This window comes from Asparagus officinalis, chromosome 2 (assembly GCF_001876935.1).
Source record: "Asparagus officinalis chromosome 2, Aspof.V1, whole genome shotgun sequence".
NCBI classification, from domain to species: domain Eukaryota; kingdom Viridiplantae; phylum Streptophyta; class Magnoliopsida; order Asparagales; family Asparagaceae; genus Asparagus; species Asparagus officinalis.
Window position 1 is genome coordinate 55,640,135 of NC_033795.1, and position 16,669 is coordinate 55,656,803.

Below are 16,669 nucleotides of genomic sequence, written 5' to 3' on the forward strand. Positions count from 1 at the left end.
TCGTGGGAGGGGGAACGTAAAATACAGAAAGAAGAAGTTATTCTATAGAATCCTAGGACTCTTGCACGTAGCGCATGTCCAAAGTAGTACTAGTCCCTTTTCCTTGTGTTCCATTGCTGAAAGTGAAGTTCTTTATAAACAAAGCATAGAGCCAGCAACATTGTACAGAGTTTCCAGAGGTCCTCCACTTGCAGCTAAGGAACTACCTCTACTCATTCGAGTTCTTGTTGGATGACAAGAGCTTGAGGGCGTCGGTCCATAGGTACCGGGCTAGGGAGACAAGATATGCACATTTCAGACAGACTGATGGTCTGCTGGCTGACTCTGGGTGGCATTGTAGCTTGTGTTTCCGATACATCAGCGAGTATGTGTTCAAGATGAAGGCCTACAGTCATGTTGATCGAGTGAGGTTTTCATACTACATGATCCCATCTAGAATTCAGGATGTGATATGCAAGGGTGCCGACCTGTTTGATATGCTCCCAGAGGAGTACACTTTTCAAGAGATCATAGCAAAGTTGGGTCCAATTCCAAGTACATATTCTGCAGTCAATTCCAAGTTCATCAGCGAACTCAACAACGATGCCAAAATTCTTCTACAAAATTCTCTCATGGATGCTAACAGGGAGCGGGAGAAGAACATCTTAAAATAGACAACATATTCCTTGCCATCCCCAATGCACTCTACAGACAATGTTGATGATGACATCTCGGAGGCACTCTATTCCCTTGTACTAAATTTCATTTTTAAATTTTATTAGATGTTATAACCTCAGCGGATGCAATGCAATAGGGTTAATGCTAGAGTGATTGTTGGATATACATTTTCTTTGACATTGTTCGAGTCATTTTGGATTACATAATACTATACATGCACAAAGAAAATTTCTTAACCTCGATGAATTTGACAAAGAGCCAAAAGGGGATTAAGACGGTGCATTTAATGACACGTAGCATCATATCCGTATCCGTATCCCCTTCTGATCCATCTACAATGGACACATAACATTTAAATAATAAAGATTATCATGGAAAGAAAGCTCCTTGAAAATAATTTTTTGCATGAGTTTCACCTTGTTGTATAATATCTTCAATGCTCGAACATTTATGTTCCCATATCGTGTTAAATAGAAACACTGATATCCTATTATCTATTAAGTGATATATTACTTTGTCTCCTAATCTTTTTAATTATTATCATGTAGATCGTTTTGGGTGGGGTGAGATGCAGAAGCCATTTAAGAAAGCTTCCTTTGCTCTGAAGGTTGGGGAGCACGACCGTGAATACTAACAGTCGAGTCCATATCATCCTAATGATAAAAAAAAATCTCAGCCCGAAGTTGCATTGTGTTTCTTTTTTTGCCTCATGGATTACAAGCAAACTTGAATATTTAAACATGCCTTTGAGTGTTGACTTGGAAATGGAAATGAATGTAACTATTTTGCAATGGGAGCAAATTCTTTGTTTATCATAATATACAACTTGTTTGGAGTATAATTTGATGTTTGGTTTCTTTGTTGGTGTGAATAGGAGCAAATTTTTTGTGGATGTTCAGGTTTAGTGTAGGCTTGTAGTTGACAGAAAAGTTGTTACTTTTGACAATACAAATTATTGATGACAAAAGTATACTTCTTACTGATGCATAATTTTTAACTTTTAGCAACGCACTAATTTGCGTAACTAAAAGTAACACTTTTGTCGACGCTAACTTGCGTCACCAAAAGTATAATTTTTAGCGACGAACAATTTTGCGTCGCTAAAATCTATACTTTTGCCGACGCATTAGCTTTTGCCGACATTGGATGCATCGCCAAAAGTACAAGTTTTTCTGATGAACTTTTGCATATGAAAAAATTTTGCTTACATTTTGCCAACGCAAAATATTATGCGTCACTGAAAGATGTACTTTTTTCGATGCATTAAGCGTCGTCAAAAGTGTTGACTTTTACCGACGCAGTATGTTTACGTTACCAAAATATTTTCTTTGACGTACTTTTGGTGACGCATTAGCGACACTGCATTTTGCCTCGGGAAAGACTTTTCCCGACGTTTTTTAAACTTTTGCCGACATTTTTTTTTCGTCGACAATGAAGTATTTGGTTGTAGTGCATGTTGGATCGATACCATTATCCAGTATCTAACATGGGGGCCCTACCAGAGAATGCCGCTAAAGCTAGGAGTCTACAAAGGAACACTCGACGCTATCTCATGCTTGATAACCAATTTTATCCGCTATCATACTTTAGCAAGTTGTGTGGGCCGCTAATGTTGGTTCTTCAACCTGCTGACCAGCTATGTTCTCCCAGAGATTTAAGACTTGTGGGAATCACCCTAGGGTTAGAACTCTCTCCCAAAAGATCATTCTCCAAGGGTACTATTGGCCTACCATACCGCGCGACTCCAAAAAGCTCACCTCTTTATGCAAGAAGTGTCAATTTTTCTCAACGATTCCAATTTATGCAACAGCCACTAAGCTCACCTCTATTCTGAGTCCAATTCCTTTCGCCTAGTGAGGGGTTGATTTACTCGGTCCTCTCCCCAAAGCTTTTGGGCAGCAGAAGTTCTTGATTGTCACCATCGACTAATTCACTAAGTGGATCAAGGCCGAGCCCTTGGCTAAAATTAGTGAGTGTAACGTCATTAATTTTATTTAGAAGTCTATTGCCTGCCAATTTTGCATTACCCTCTCATTTGTGATGGACAATGGCACTTAGTTCGATAGCGGGGGCTTTCGAAGATTTTATGAAGAATGGAACATTTGCCTTAAATTCTCCTCGGCTGTTCATACCGAGAGAAATGGACTTGCAGAAGCCGTCAACAAATGCATCCTCCAAGCCCTGAAGAAGAAGGTAGACACGACGGTGAGAAATTGGATTGAAGAGTTGCCTGAAATTTTGTGGTCCTAACACACGACTCACAAGAACTCTACAGGAGAAACCCCCTTCAAGTTAGCCTATGAAGCCAAAGCAGTGACCCCAATTGAATTCGACATGAAAACAATCCAACTACGGTATTTTGACGAAGTCTTAAACATAGAGGGGCTTCAAATTGGACTCTACGTCATTGATGAAGTCCGAGGAAAAGCTCTCTGATCCTAAGTCATCAATCATCAGCGCATCACCCAGCACCACAATGGCAATGTCCGGCCCCGTAGGTTCAGTGTCAGTGAACTTATCCTCCGAAAATTAGCTTTCGACAAGGACGCTAAACACAGCAAGTTGGCTCCCAACTGGGAAGGACCCTATAAAATTCTTAAGGAATTGTACCCAGGCACCTACAGGCTGAGAAGCCTCGATGGGAGAATACCGCAGCGTTCTTGGAACATCGAGAAACTCAAGAAATACTTGCATTGGCTGTAAATATAAATCTTATTTATGATATCAAATCTTTTGAGTTCTAACTCTTATGTGGTACTCTCATAGTATCTTATCTTTATAGGAATCAAAAGCCGAGTCCTTTATCATCTCCAACAAAAGACCTTGCCGCCCTAATTAAATCCAAGGCATCGAACCAAAGATCTTGGAAGCTCTTCAGGGTAAAACCAAGACACTCAAACCATTCGGTCATCTTTGACAAAAAGACCTTAGCTCCCTCATTAAGTCTAAGGCACCTAACAAAAGACATTTGCGCCCATATTAAGTCCAAGGTATCCAACCAAAGACCTTGGTAACTCTTTACGGTAAAACCAAGAAACTCTAACCATTCAGTCGTTTTCAACAAAAAGAGTTTAGCGCCCTCATTAAGCCCAAGGCACCCAACAAAAGACCTTGGCGCCCTCATTAAGTCCAGGGCATCCAACTAATGACCTGGTACCTCTTCAGGGTAAAATAAAGGCACTCTAATAATTCGGTCACCTTTGGCGAAAGACCTTCCCACCCTCATTAAGTCTAAGGCATCTAACAAAAGATATTAGTGCCCTCATTAAGTCCAATATATTCATAAAAAAAAACTTTGGTAACTTTCAGGGTAAAACCAATGCACTTTAACCATTCAGTCGACTTATACTAAAGACCATAGTGCCCTCCTTAAGTATAAGGCATCCAACCAAAGACCTTGGCGCCCTCGTTAAGTCCAAGGCATCCAACTAAAGACCTTGGTGCCTCTTCAGACTAAAACTAAGGCACTCTAACCATTTGGTTGTCTTCGACAAAACACCTTGGCACCCTTATTAAGTCTAAGGCATCCAACCAAAAGCCATGGCGCCCTCATTAAGTTCAAGGCACCTAACAAAAGACCTTTGTACCTCTTCAGGGTAAAACCAAGACACTTCAACCTTTTAGTCGACTCAATAAAAGACCTTGGCTCCCTCATTCAGTCCAAGGCAACAAACCAAAGTCCTTAGTACCTCTTTAATGTAAAACCAAGGTACTCTAACCTTTCGGTTGATTTTGACAAAAGACCTTGGCACCCTCATTAAGTCAAAAGTACTTAGTTTTTTTAGTTGACTTCAACAAATGATCTTGGCACCCTCATTAAGTCCAAGGCACCCAATAAAAAACCTTGGCGTCATCATTAAGTCCAAGGCACCCAACCAAAAACCTTGGTATCTCTTCTCGGTAAAACCAAGGCACTCCAACAATTTGGTTGTCTTCGACAAAAACACCTAGGTGCCCTCATTTAGTCCAAGGCACCCAACAAAAGACCTTGGTGCCCTCATAAAGTCCAAGTCACTCCAACCATTCAGGCGTCTTCGACAAAAGGATCTTGGCACCATCATTAAGTCTAGGTACCAAATAAAAGACCTTTGTGCCCTCATTAATCCAAGGCATCTAACTAAAGACCTTAGTACCTCTTAAGGGTAAAACCATGGACTTCAACCATTCCATCGTCTTCGACAAAAAGACCTTGGCGCCCTCATGAAGTCCAAGGCACCCAATAAAAGACCTTGGCATCCTCATTAAGTCCAAGGCATCCAACCAAAGACATTGGTATCTCTTCAGTGTAAAACAAAGGCACTCCAACCTATTCGGTCGTCTTTGGCAAAAGACCTTGGTGTCCTCATTAAGTCCAAAGCATCCAACCAAAGATCTTGGTACCTCTTCAGGGTAAAACCAAGGCACTCCAAACATTTCGTCGACTTTGACCAAATGACCTTGGCACACTCATTAAGTCTGAGGCACACACTTGAGTCACTTCAACATATGGAGTCGACTCATCACAAACCACCAATCCTAACAAACAGAGCAAAACAATTCACAAGCATATCTGAACAAGAGTGGAATAAAGTCACAAAACAATCAAAAAGGTCAATAATCCTGAGATTTCATTCTATATGTTAAGATGTTTACATTATCACTTACATCCGTATTTACAAAAAAAGAAGATACAAGTTCTCAGGTGTGTTTCAGCACAGGTCGGGAGTAGGACTTGGGAGAGAGGCACTCAGTTCAGGATCAGGCACATGTTTGGCGGCAGAAGGGGCGCGGCCTCTTCTTGGTCGTTCCTGGACTCATCTTCATTGTCACCATCATCCACCTCTAGCGTTATTCCCCCTCCCTTCGTCTCAAGTTCCTTCAGAAAATCAAGGCAACTAGCGACTCGAGGTGGATAGACGTTGTCAGAGGTTGGTTGGGACTCTTGAGGGAGCAAGGCTAGAAGATAGTCGAAGCCTACCTTGCAAGCCAACGACACCTATACTTTGCTTGAGGTGCCCTAGCGATACTCCTCTTGTGACACCCCTGGTTACACATAAGAATACAGTCCAAGGTGAACCCAATGATGTCAAACTTGTCATGCATCCATACAGTACAACAACACATTTCACCATCACAGTAATATCTCTCAAGTGGAATAAATAATAAACAAGTGTAGGTACAAAGCAGACAGGGTAAAGATGACAGTACAATGAACATGATATAGAGAAAGATGTTACGACTCATGTTTATGAGCCTACAATCCAATTTTATTTTGATGATTTACAAACAATCCCTAATATTATTTGTCTAATGTTCGTACTTGCGTATTAGGTATTCTAAACAAACAACATTGTTGGTGGTTGGTTTGACTTGCGCTTATATCCATTGAAGGACGAAAGAAACATGGATTGAAGCCGTCGCAATTCAAGTCAAGATTTATATCGCTTCATCCCCGCAAACCAAGATCGAGCTTAATGAAGATTTTCCTCTTGGGTACATTAGTTTATGTTTATATTATGTGTGTTAATACTTTAAAGCTCAAACTACACACACACACACACATAATTTATTGGTTTATCCATTTTTCGATTTATCCACAACCACAAGTTTTTGCAAATTATATATACATTTATTAACATCTATTTATGTGGATAAGTTATTTTTGGTTTAGCTATAGATATGAAACAAATAAACAAATTCATACACTTACTTATATGTTTCATATTCTATTGTATTTGGAAATATATTATGTTTTTAAATTATATACTTTATGAGAATATTTCATATTTTTTGAAGTCTAAAAATCTATTGGAAAGTGTTTCAAAATTTGTTCGAAGTCATTTTGTCAAAATACAAAATCTCAAGTTTTTAACAAGTTCATATTTTGACTGACTTTGCAAAATGATAAGTTTTCACAATTGTGAAGTGCAATTTGAAATATTCTTTTTGTAACGTGTTCATTATCATGTTTATAAATATTTTCTAAAGTTTTATAGTTTTTAGAATTTTTTTAATATTTTTAAAGAGGGTTTGAATTTGGTTTTAACTGATCATATCAGGTTGTGTATATGTTATGAGTCAACTCATAACTATAGCGAGTCGACTCAAGAATTGTTGTGCAGTTAGCATTTTTTAGTCTGATGAGTCGACTCGTTACTGTAATGAGTCAACCCATGAGCATGAGTCGACTCATGAATTTATGAGTCGACCCATAACTGTTGTGCAGCCTGTAACAGCTAGTTTATGAGTCGACCCATGAACAGTATGAGTCGGCTTATAATACTGTAACGACTAGTTTTTCAGAATGCTGAATTTTTCAGATTTTTGTATTTTTGCTTGGAATTTCTTAGTTTTTGGGGTTGTTTCATGAACTGATGCGACATAAACATGTACCAAAAAGGTTACAAGTGTACAACTGTGTCAAGTTATAGTATAAAGATATCGATCCCACGAGGAAGGTATTTTTGTAGGAGAAAATATAAAATCGGTTCTTATGTTGTGTGCGTGACAATTAGGAGTAATCAGTGAATGTGATTGTGAAGAGATTGAGAGAGTAAAAATGGTGTGTAAATAGGCAAAAAATGTAAGTGAGAGTGGATGTGACAAAGAATGAATGTGATTAATAAGGCAAGAAGAAAAAATCAAATAAAAATCAAGAATAAAAAATAAAATTCAAGAATAAAAGAAAATGTAAGAAATTAAAGATGGTGAATTTAATTATAGATATGGGTAATCTAAAATCGAACCCACTTCTTAGAAAAGGGTGATTCCCTAGAGGGTTCTAGCCTAAAGGCGAATCAAACAAAATAAAAATAAACAAAAAGAAAAACTAAACCCAAGAGGGTTCTAGCCTCAAGGTGAATAGTACAAGAATTTAAAATCTAACTACAAAATAAATTGCAAAATCTAAACTACAAAATAAATTGTAAGAATTAAATGCAATAAAATAAATCTACTCTATAAGTAAGAAATAAATCTAATCTATAAGCATGAAATAAATCTAAGGCAAGAGGGTTCTAGCCTCTTGGCTATTTAACAAGAAAATAAAATCTAATTATAAGCATAAAAATAAATCTAAACTAATAATCAAATAAAAAGAAATAAAAGAGAAAAAGAAAAGAAATGCAAATCTCTAAACAATTCTTCATCTCCATCTTCATCATCAAACAAAGAGAAGAAATATTTAAAGTGGTAAAAAAATTATTATTATTAATTGTAACAAAAAATTACAAATTTGGAAGGCCTTCTCAATTAAGAGTAGCCCTCCTCTCAAAAAGGAGTTACAAAATTTTTCACACCTCTAACCCCTCACTCTCAACCCCTATTTATAGTAAACATCAGTGAATGAGAGCCCTTGGATCAAACTTGAGCCCCAAGAATGCAATTTCGGCTGTAGATGAAATCTGGATGACTTCGCATCGATACAGGCATCGATGCCCGCATCGATGCCTGCATCGATGCTGGCAACGTTGCTCTAATAAGAATTCTGACTTCACGGTTGGCTTAGTCTCATTGAGATATGCGATTTTCATATATTATATGTTAAATTCCGCCTTCCGGATTGGGAGATATCGTCGTTTCTTTGCGGCCAACTATCTTGAATACATTTTTTTATATTTAATTTTTTTATTTTCTTCGGCTTCTACAGGCTAATCGGCTTTATTCTGGGGAGATTTTGAGGGGTTTTTACATTTAATAATATTTATTTATATTTCCATTCATTTATGTGCAAACTAATCTAACAACAATTATTAATGGTATATTTATTCATGTAAAATAGATAATGAGGGTATAAAATTATAATAAAATATGATTATCAAATACCCCCACACCTAAACTTTTGCTAGTCCTCTAGCAAAGAAAGAAAACTAAAAGAAAATCTAACTCACTTTCGCAGGAATCGCGGTTGTATTTAGCGCATACAACAAGCCTTTAAACCCCTAGGTTACCCTAGTGGATGAATTGTAGTCTTGTGAGGGTTTGCAGTGAATATACCCACAAAATTCGGTCATCTTTCCAAATTAAAGAAGTTAGTAAATAACTAAATTTACTTGATAATTTAAGCTAGTTATTAATCAAGAAAACATTTTTATATATAACTCTAAGGTATATTTCCTAGAAAATCTTCTCATTGTAGCAATACAAAACCAAGCCAAACTTAGAAATTTAATTTAAAAGTTTTGAAAAGAACATGCTAACTCTTTGTTTTAAATAATTTTCAAGTTGCTTGATCTAAAATATTTTCCAAGACCATATATATAACTATAAAACATTTATTATTATTATTTTCTAATTTTTTTAACTCTTTCATCATTGGTGATTTTTTTCTACTTTAACGGGCTTTCTAAGTGACCTTTTAACGAGTGTTGGGCCAATGGATCCCAACCCAATTAGGCTTAGGTCATTATGTATGAAAATACTCCTTAGGCTTAAGTACTCGGTCAGCTTAGGCTTTATAATATAGAATCACCTAGAATTCAAGAGAGTTTTTTTCTTTTTGGTGCCCATTTTTCGCACTCTTCTTTTGCATTTTTTATATGTATATATATTTTAAAAAATATGTAAATCAAGACACTTTGAAAAATTATTTTCAACTCTAAGTTAAGCATGCAAAAAATTTTATTATTTTAAATAAAAGTCCAAGTTAAGGCTTAAGTAAAGTATACTACTTTGAAAATCATTTCTTAAGAAATTTATTTAGAGTTATCATAAAAGGTGAACTTAAGTAAATAACTAACTAGGGATTAGAAAATTTCAAATTTATCAAATAAATCAATTATTACATAACTCTATCAATTTGGCAAGTGACGATATTTTTATAATTTTTTTTAGAAAAGGAATAAAAATGACAAAAATGCAACAAAAAATGTGAAACAAAGAGAAAAATTAACTAATTCCCACCCCCACACCTAAATTTTTCATTGTCCTCAATGCAAACTCTATAATTGCACAAAGTAAAGCAGATAAGAAGTGAAATACTTACATTTAGTCGGCTGATAAAAATCTGCAATTACCTTTGGTCTGAGGAGGATGGAATCAAAAATTTACTCTTCTTTTTTTTCTTTTCTTTTTTTTCTTTTTTTTCTTTTATTTTCTTTTTTTTCCTTTTTTTTCTTTTTTTCAACTGAATAAGAAACTCTTGAATGAGAGAAGAATAAATTCTTTTTATTATTTTGAAATAAACAAAACAACTAATGTAGAATGAAGTGTTCAATACGAAGAGCTCGTATTCTACATTGAATCCTACCTTATTGTTAAAAATTCTTCCACGGATTTTAAATAAATTCAGAATGATATAATCAATAATGTGAAATTCTAAGTATTTCGGGGTGTTCAATAATTCTTGCAACAAAATAAGGTAGGTATTATTGGTGTCATGCATTTTGCATTTCTTACTAAACTTAGTCTCTTATACTGTGAAGTTTCGTTTTCTAACAACCAATTCTTCTGTAGAGTTCTGAAAATTTGTTTGTTGATTATTTTCCAAGAATCTAAGTTCATCAAGAAAGAGTTCTTTAAAATTTAATTCAAAACAGCAAATGTTTAACACAGCTTCATTATTCTCAAGGACCTGATCTGCTTCTTCTAAAAATTCTAACTCTTCATCAAAAATTTCCTCAAAACTCAAATCAAACTCTTCTTCTTCTTCTTCTTCTGATCTTTTCTGAATATAATTTATTTCTAGAGGTTGATTATTTGGTTGGTCCCCTAGATTAAAAATATTGAGATCAGCAGTCAAATTCCCAAAGGACAGCTTCATTTGACCAGTTCTACAGTTAATGAGAGCATTAGAAGTGGCTAAGAAAGGTCGTCCTAAGATGACAAGTGTCTGTCCTTTGCGATTGGAAACAAGCTGTGTTTCCAAGACTATAAAATCTATGGAAAAATAAAATCTCCAACCTTAATCAGAACATCCTCTAACTCACCCATAGGGACCTTAACAGATCTATCAGCCAACTGTAAGGTGCATTTGGTTAGGTTCAGTACACCTAGACCCTATTGCTGGTAGACTGAATATGGAAGCAAATTGACACTGGACCCTAAGTCTAAAAGTGCCTTATCAATGTGAGTATTACCAATGATACATGAAATGATGGGGGAACCTGGATCTTTACGTTTCAAAGGTATAGGATTTGATAGCATTTTACTGATATTGGCAGCTAAAAAGACTTTCTTTGGAACATTTATTCTCCTCTTCTTAGTGCATAATTCTTTAAAGAATTTAGCATAAGATGGAATTTGTTCAATTACATCTAAGAGAGGAATATTGACCTTAACCTGCTTGAATGTTTCTAGGATCTTCTCCTCTTGAGGGGAGTGTTTCCTAAGCCTGAGTCTATCTGGAAAGGGAGCAACTGGTCTAAACCTATCAAAAGCAGGCTCAGGTTTCGGTTTAGGTTCTTGGTCATCTGAGGAGGGTGATTGTTGAATAAATTCATCAGAAGGAGAAGGAGAAGGAATTTTTACTGGCAAAAGTTTGACTTGGGGGAGTTCTCACTTGATTATCGACCTGTATACCTGACCGAAGTGAATGGATTGCATTCACTTGAGCTTCATAGGATGAACTGCATCCTGTGTCCTTAGGGTTGACCACGGGTTGACTCGAAAATTTTCCTTTCTCTCTTTCACTAACGGCACTAGCTAGTTGACCAAGTTGGGATTCTAATCTAGCTATGGCTTGGGTGTTGGAATTGAGCATTTGTCCGGTTGATTGCATAAAGGAATTCAGAGTGCTAGATGTTTGAGTCAACATATTCGTGGTTTGAGTGGAGGCCTTAATTATGGTTTCCAAACCCCTTTCCAAGACATTGAGACGTTTATCCTGATCTGGATTGTGAGAAGTCTGAATTACAGCTTGATGAATAGGAGACTGATTTTGATACGGCAGATTGAGTTGTTAAAATTGTGGATGAGAATTGAAAGGAACTGTGTTTCCCCTAGGTTGGAGAAATTGTGAGATGTCATAATTGTTGGGTTGAAGCGGGAGTGAAGTTTTGAGTTCCAGGAGAATTTCCTTGATTCCATGCAAAGTTGGGATGATTTCTCCAACCTGGATTGTAGGATGGAGAAAATGGATCATTTCTAGGGTGCTGGAATGCAGCGTTCATCTGTCCTAATGGCTGATTATTTCCTAGGAGAGGGCATTCCTCTGAAACGTGGGTAGGAGACTGACAATTATAACATCCTTTGGCAGAAACGTGATTGATTTGAGCTGGAGCTCATTTCTTAACTTCTAAAGCTTCTAACCTCTGCAGAATCGTCGCCATCTTTTCTTCAGAAGTAATGTTTGACTCTAAGGAAGGACCACTAGACTTAGAATTGAGGACTGATGAAACCCTGTCATCACAGTGTTCCCACTGCATTGTTTTCTCGGATAAACTCTCTAGAAATTCCCAAGCTTCATCTGCGTTTTTCTTCATAAAATCTCCCTGACACATCGATTCTAAAGATGTTTTTGAAGAATAGTCCAATCCTTCATATATGACTTGGCATAATCGTTATTTTTCTAGACCATGATGAGGACATTGGATTAAAAGATCTTTGAATCGGTCAAAATATTTTCAGAATGGCTCTCCTGGGATAATTTTAATGTTTTGAATGCTGTTCCTTAGCTTTACCGTTTTGTGAATAGGGAAAAATTTCTTAAGAAAAACGGTGACAAATTCATCCCAAGTTGAGATGGAATTTGTCGGTAAGCTGTACAGCCATTTTTTAGCTTTATCCTTAAGAGCAAATGAAATAAATCTAAGCTTAATCGCATCTTCGGTTAATTCTCTCATTTTAATCATAATACACACTTCCTCAAATTCTGAAATAAAAATATATGCATCTTCTGTTTCATTTCCAAGGAATTTGGGAAGAATGTTTATGTAATGCGGTCTAAGCTCGAAATTTGCTCCATTTGCCTCGGGAAGCCTTATGCAAGATGGAATTGCATTTCTGGTGGGGTAACACATATCTTGAAGAACAGGTTGATTTGTCATTTCTTGGATTGGTTCAACACGGATTAAACGATGAGAATTATCCCTCACCCAAGTTTGCATACACCAAAATAAATTTTTTTATATTTTTTTATATTTTTTTAAGGAAAGAAAGAAAGTTAGTTTTCTTAAAAGAAAAAGATAGAGAAAACCTAACAAATCAAAGCAATCACTTTTCAATCACTCTAATTCTAGGGTTTAGCCTAACTCACTAGACCAGCTCCTAACCAAAAACTCCTACAGTGAAAAGATTAAAGTTTTACCCAGGTAGTTAGCCAGATAAGGATAGTACTAGAGGGTGATGAAAGATTAATTAAGTATCTCTTTCCTTGCGGAGCGCTTTACGCGACCCCTAAACCTTGCCTTAGACACCAACTAATCTGAGAAAACTTAAATCGGTTCACTTAAGGATTTCTTGTTCCTTATTGAGCTCGAATCCTTAGGGGCCAACGTCTAATGAGTTTTAGAAGGCTTGGGTTTGTGAAGTAAGGAACTAGTGATTTGTGGGCTAAGGAAAGGGTGATGAAATCCCTCACCTTATCTTGATTATGGGGTTTTGCCCTTAAAAATATTTTTAAGTGTGTGCCAAATCAAGATGCTCAAATCACTTGGTGAATTCCTACACAATATAAAATGCAACCCTAAAAGCAACTAAAAAAGATGTAAAAGAAAAATCTATTTTTTTTAATTAGGGTTAACAATCAAACAAATGAGAAGGGGGGAATATGTTTGAATTTATTATCTTGTTAGTAAATGTCAAAGTGGAGGGTGAATTTTATTATGGTCAACAAAAATAAAATCTTTTTTTTAAGTCCTAATTGTCTCTAAATGTGAATAAGTAGCTAAAGGGTAGAATTAAAAACTAGAAAGAGGACTTACCCGAAAGCAAATATTCAAATCCTAATTCTCCAATCCACGATCTTAGAGCTCCAAGGGTTTCCTTCACAAAAAACACACAAGTTAAAGAACCAAAATAATTAAAACCTACTTAAGCACCTTCCCCGGCAACAGCGCCAAAAACTTGATGCGACATAAACATGTACCAAAAAGGTTGCAAGTGTACAACCGTGTTAAGTTATAGTATAAAGATATCGATCCTACGAGGAAGGTGTTTTTGTAGGAGAAAATATAAAATCGGTTCTTATGTTGTGTGCGTGACAATTAGGAGTAATGAGTGAATGTGATTGTGAAGAGATTGAGAGAGTGAAAATGGTGTGTAAATAGGCAAGAAATATAAGTGAGAGTGGATGTGACAAAGAATGAATGTGATTAATAAGGCAAGAAGGATAAATCAAATAAAAATCAAGAAATAAAAATAAAATTCAAGAATAAAAGAAAATACAAGAAATTAAAAATGGTGAGTTCAATTATAGATATGGGTAAACTAAAATTGAACCTACTTCTTAGAAAAGGGTGATTCCCTAGAGGGTTCTAGCCTAAAGGCGAATCAAACAAAATAAAAATAAACAAAAAGAAAAACTTAACCCAAGAATGTTCTAGCCTCAAGTTGAATAGTGCAAGAATTTAAAATCTAACTACAAAATAAATTACAAAATCTAAACTACAAAATAAATTGTAAGAATTAAATGCAAGAAAATAAATCTACTCTAAAAGCATGAAATAAATCTAATCTATAAGCAGGAAATAAATCTAAGGTAAGAGGGTTCTAGCCTCTTGGCTATTTAACAAGAAAATAAAATCTAATTATAAGTATAGAAATAAATCTAAACTAATAAGCAAATAAAAAGAAATAAAAGAGAAAAAGAAAATAAATGCAAACCTCTAAACAATTCTTCATCTCCATCTTCATCATCCAACAAAGAGAAGAAATATTTAAAGTGGTAAAAAAATTATTATTATTAATTGTAACAAAAAGTTATAAATTTGGAAGGCCTTCTCAATTAAGAGTAGCCCTTCTCTCCAAAAGGAGTTACAAAAATTTTCACACCTCTAACCCCTCACTCTCAACCCCTATTTATAGTAAACATCAGTGAATGAGAGCCCTTGGATCAAACTTGAGCCCCAAGAATGCAATTTCGGCCGTAGATAAAATCTGGATGACTTCGCATCGATACAGGCATCGATGTAAGCAACGATGCTCTAATAAGAATTCTGACTTCACGGTTGGCTTCGTCTCGTCGAGATAGGCGATTTTCATATATTATATGTTAAATTCCGCCTCCCGGATTGGGAGATATCGTCGTTTCTTTGCGGCCAACTATCTTGAATACATTTTTTTTTCATATTTAATTTTTTTTATTTTCTCCGGCTTCTACAGGCTACTCGGCTTGATTCTGGGCTTGGGCTTTTTGACTCTTGCTTTTGTTCTTCATTTAATTCATGGGTTTTTGTTGAGATAAGTGATCTTGGGCTTTATTCTTCACGAACTTGCAATTAAAGATAAAAACAATTATTAATAACATATTTATTCATATAAAATAGATAATGAGGGTATAAAATTATAATAAAATGTGATTATCATGAACCTATATATACGCCATGGCCTTTAACTTCTGAACATATAATTTTTAGAAAAAATTAAATTAAGTTTTGGGCAAGTTTGTTTAAGAGTTTTCAAGTATTTCAAGTTCGTTTATGTGAAGATTGTTTCACAAAGAGTGGGATTTGATTTTCAATATTGAGGAAGTTCATCCTCAACCTTTTACATCTCTTTGCTTGAGAAGTTTTCTAAACTCCTCTTTATCTAGCTTGTTCATACTTTAATTATTTTATTTATTTGCTAGATCAATTTGAATTTTGTTTCATTATTATTACTCATTGATTACACACACCCACTTGAGCTTGAGTATTTTCATACATAATAAATTAGGGTTGTGAGATTGTATCTTTGAGTGTGGGTTTATCTTAGTTCGCATATTGTATTAGAGAACAAATCATTTTTTTTCCTTATTGTTAAAAACATATTATAATACACAAGGATACCAAGAGGAATGTGTGGTGAGAGACGAAGTTAATTCCAAGAGGAGTGGCATCAGTAGTAAAGCCTAGCGAGAGGTTGTAAATCCGAGCACTTGAGGAAGGCTACACGGGCTAGGCCAACACTTAGAAGGTGTTTTGTGTGATTGCATTGTGAGTGTTGCAAACGTTTGTCGGTGAGCATTCAAAACCGATTGTGTAGTATCTTTTGAGATAGTGGATTCTCTCGGGAGTGGGGAGCAGAGACGTAGGTCAGAAGGACCAAACTCCGTGATCACATTGTGTGTTTGTATTATCTATTTGCGCACTATCTTATTTGCATACTTGCTCTTGTTTATATCTTCCTTTGTCTATATTGCATATCCTAGCTCATATTACTTATTGTATTTCATATTTGCTAGGATATAAGTTAATAAGTTTTAAATCGGCATTAAATAGGATTAGATTAGCATATACCCTATTCACCCCCTCCCCATCTAGCTTAATTTCATTTGGTATCATAGCTTGATGCTCTTTGATTTGTGGCTTAACTGCCTAGAGTCAAAGATCCTCACTTTGATTTGTTGGTAATCTAGTTTTGTGATATTTCATCTTGCTTGCATAATATATCATGGATATATATGGTGAACCTAGCTTAGGTTATACCATTAATATTTCTCCTAAATTCATTAATTTCTCTTATGCTCAATGGTATGTTAGATTTAAACTATTTGTTAGATCTAAATATTTTGATTTATAGGAAATTTTTGATTATGCTTATGTTGTGCCCACATTGGAAAAATCTACATGGAGCAATGAAGATAAAAGAATGTTTACAATGAACATGATATTGTTAGAATTTTTGTTAAATGTTTTTAACTCATCTATATCTAACAAGTTTGCTCATTTTGATAGTATTTACAATTTATGGAAACATATAGAAGCGCATCACGATAACTTGGAGGAACTTTAACGCATTCCGGTGGAGTCCACTTCAAGTAATTTTAGAGTTTCATCATGCACATGATCACTAAGCGATAGCCTTAGTGAGGTATGCGAGTTTGATTCCGATGATGAATTATCTATTAATGAACTCGCATGTGCATGTGATAGATTAATGCATGCCTACACTAAGT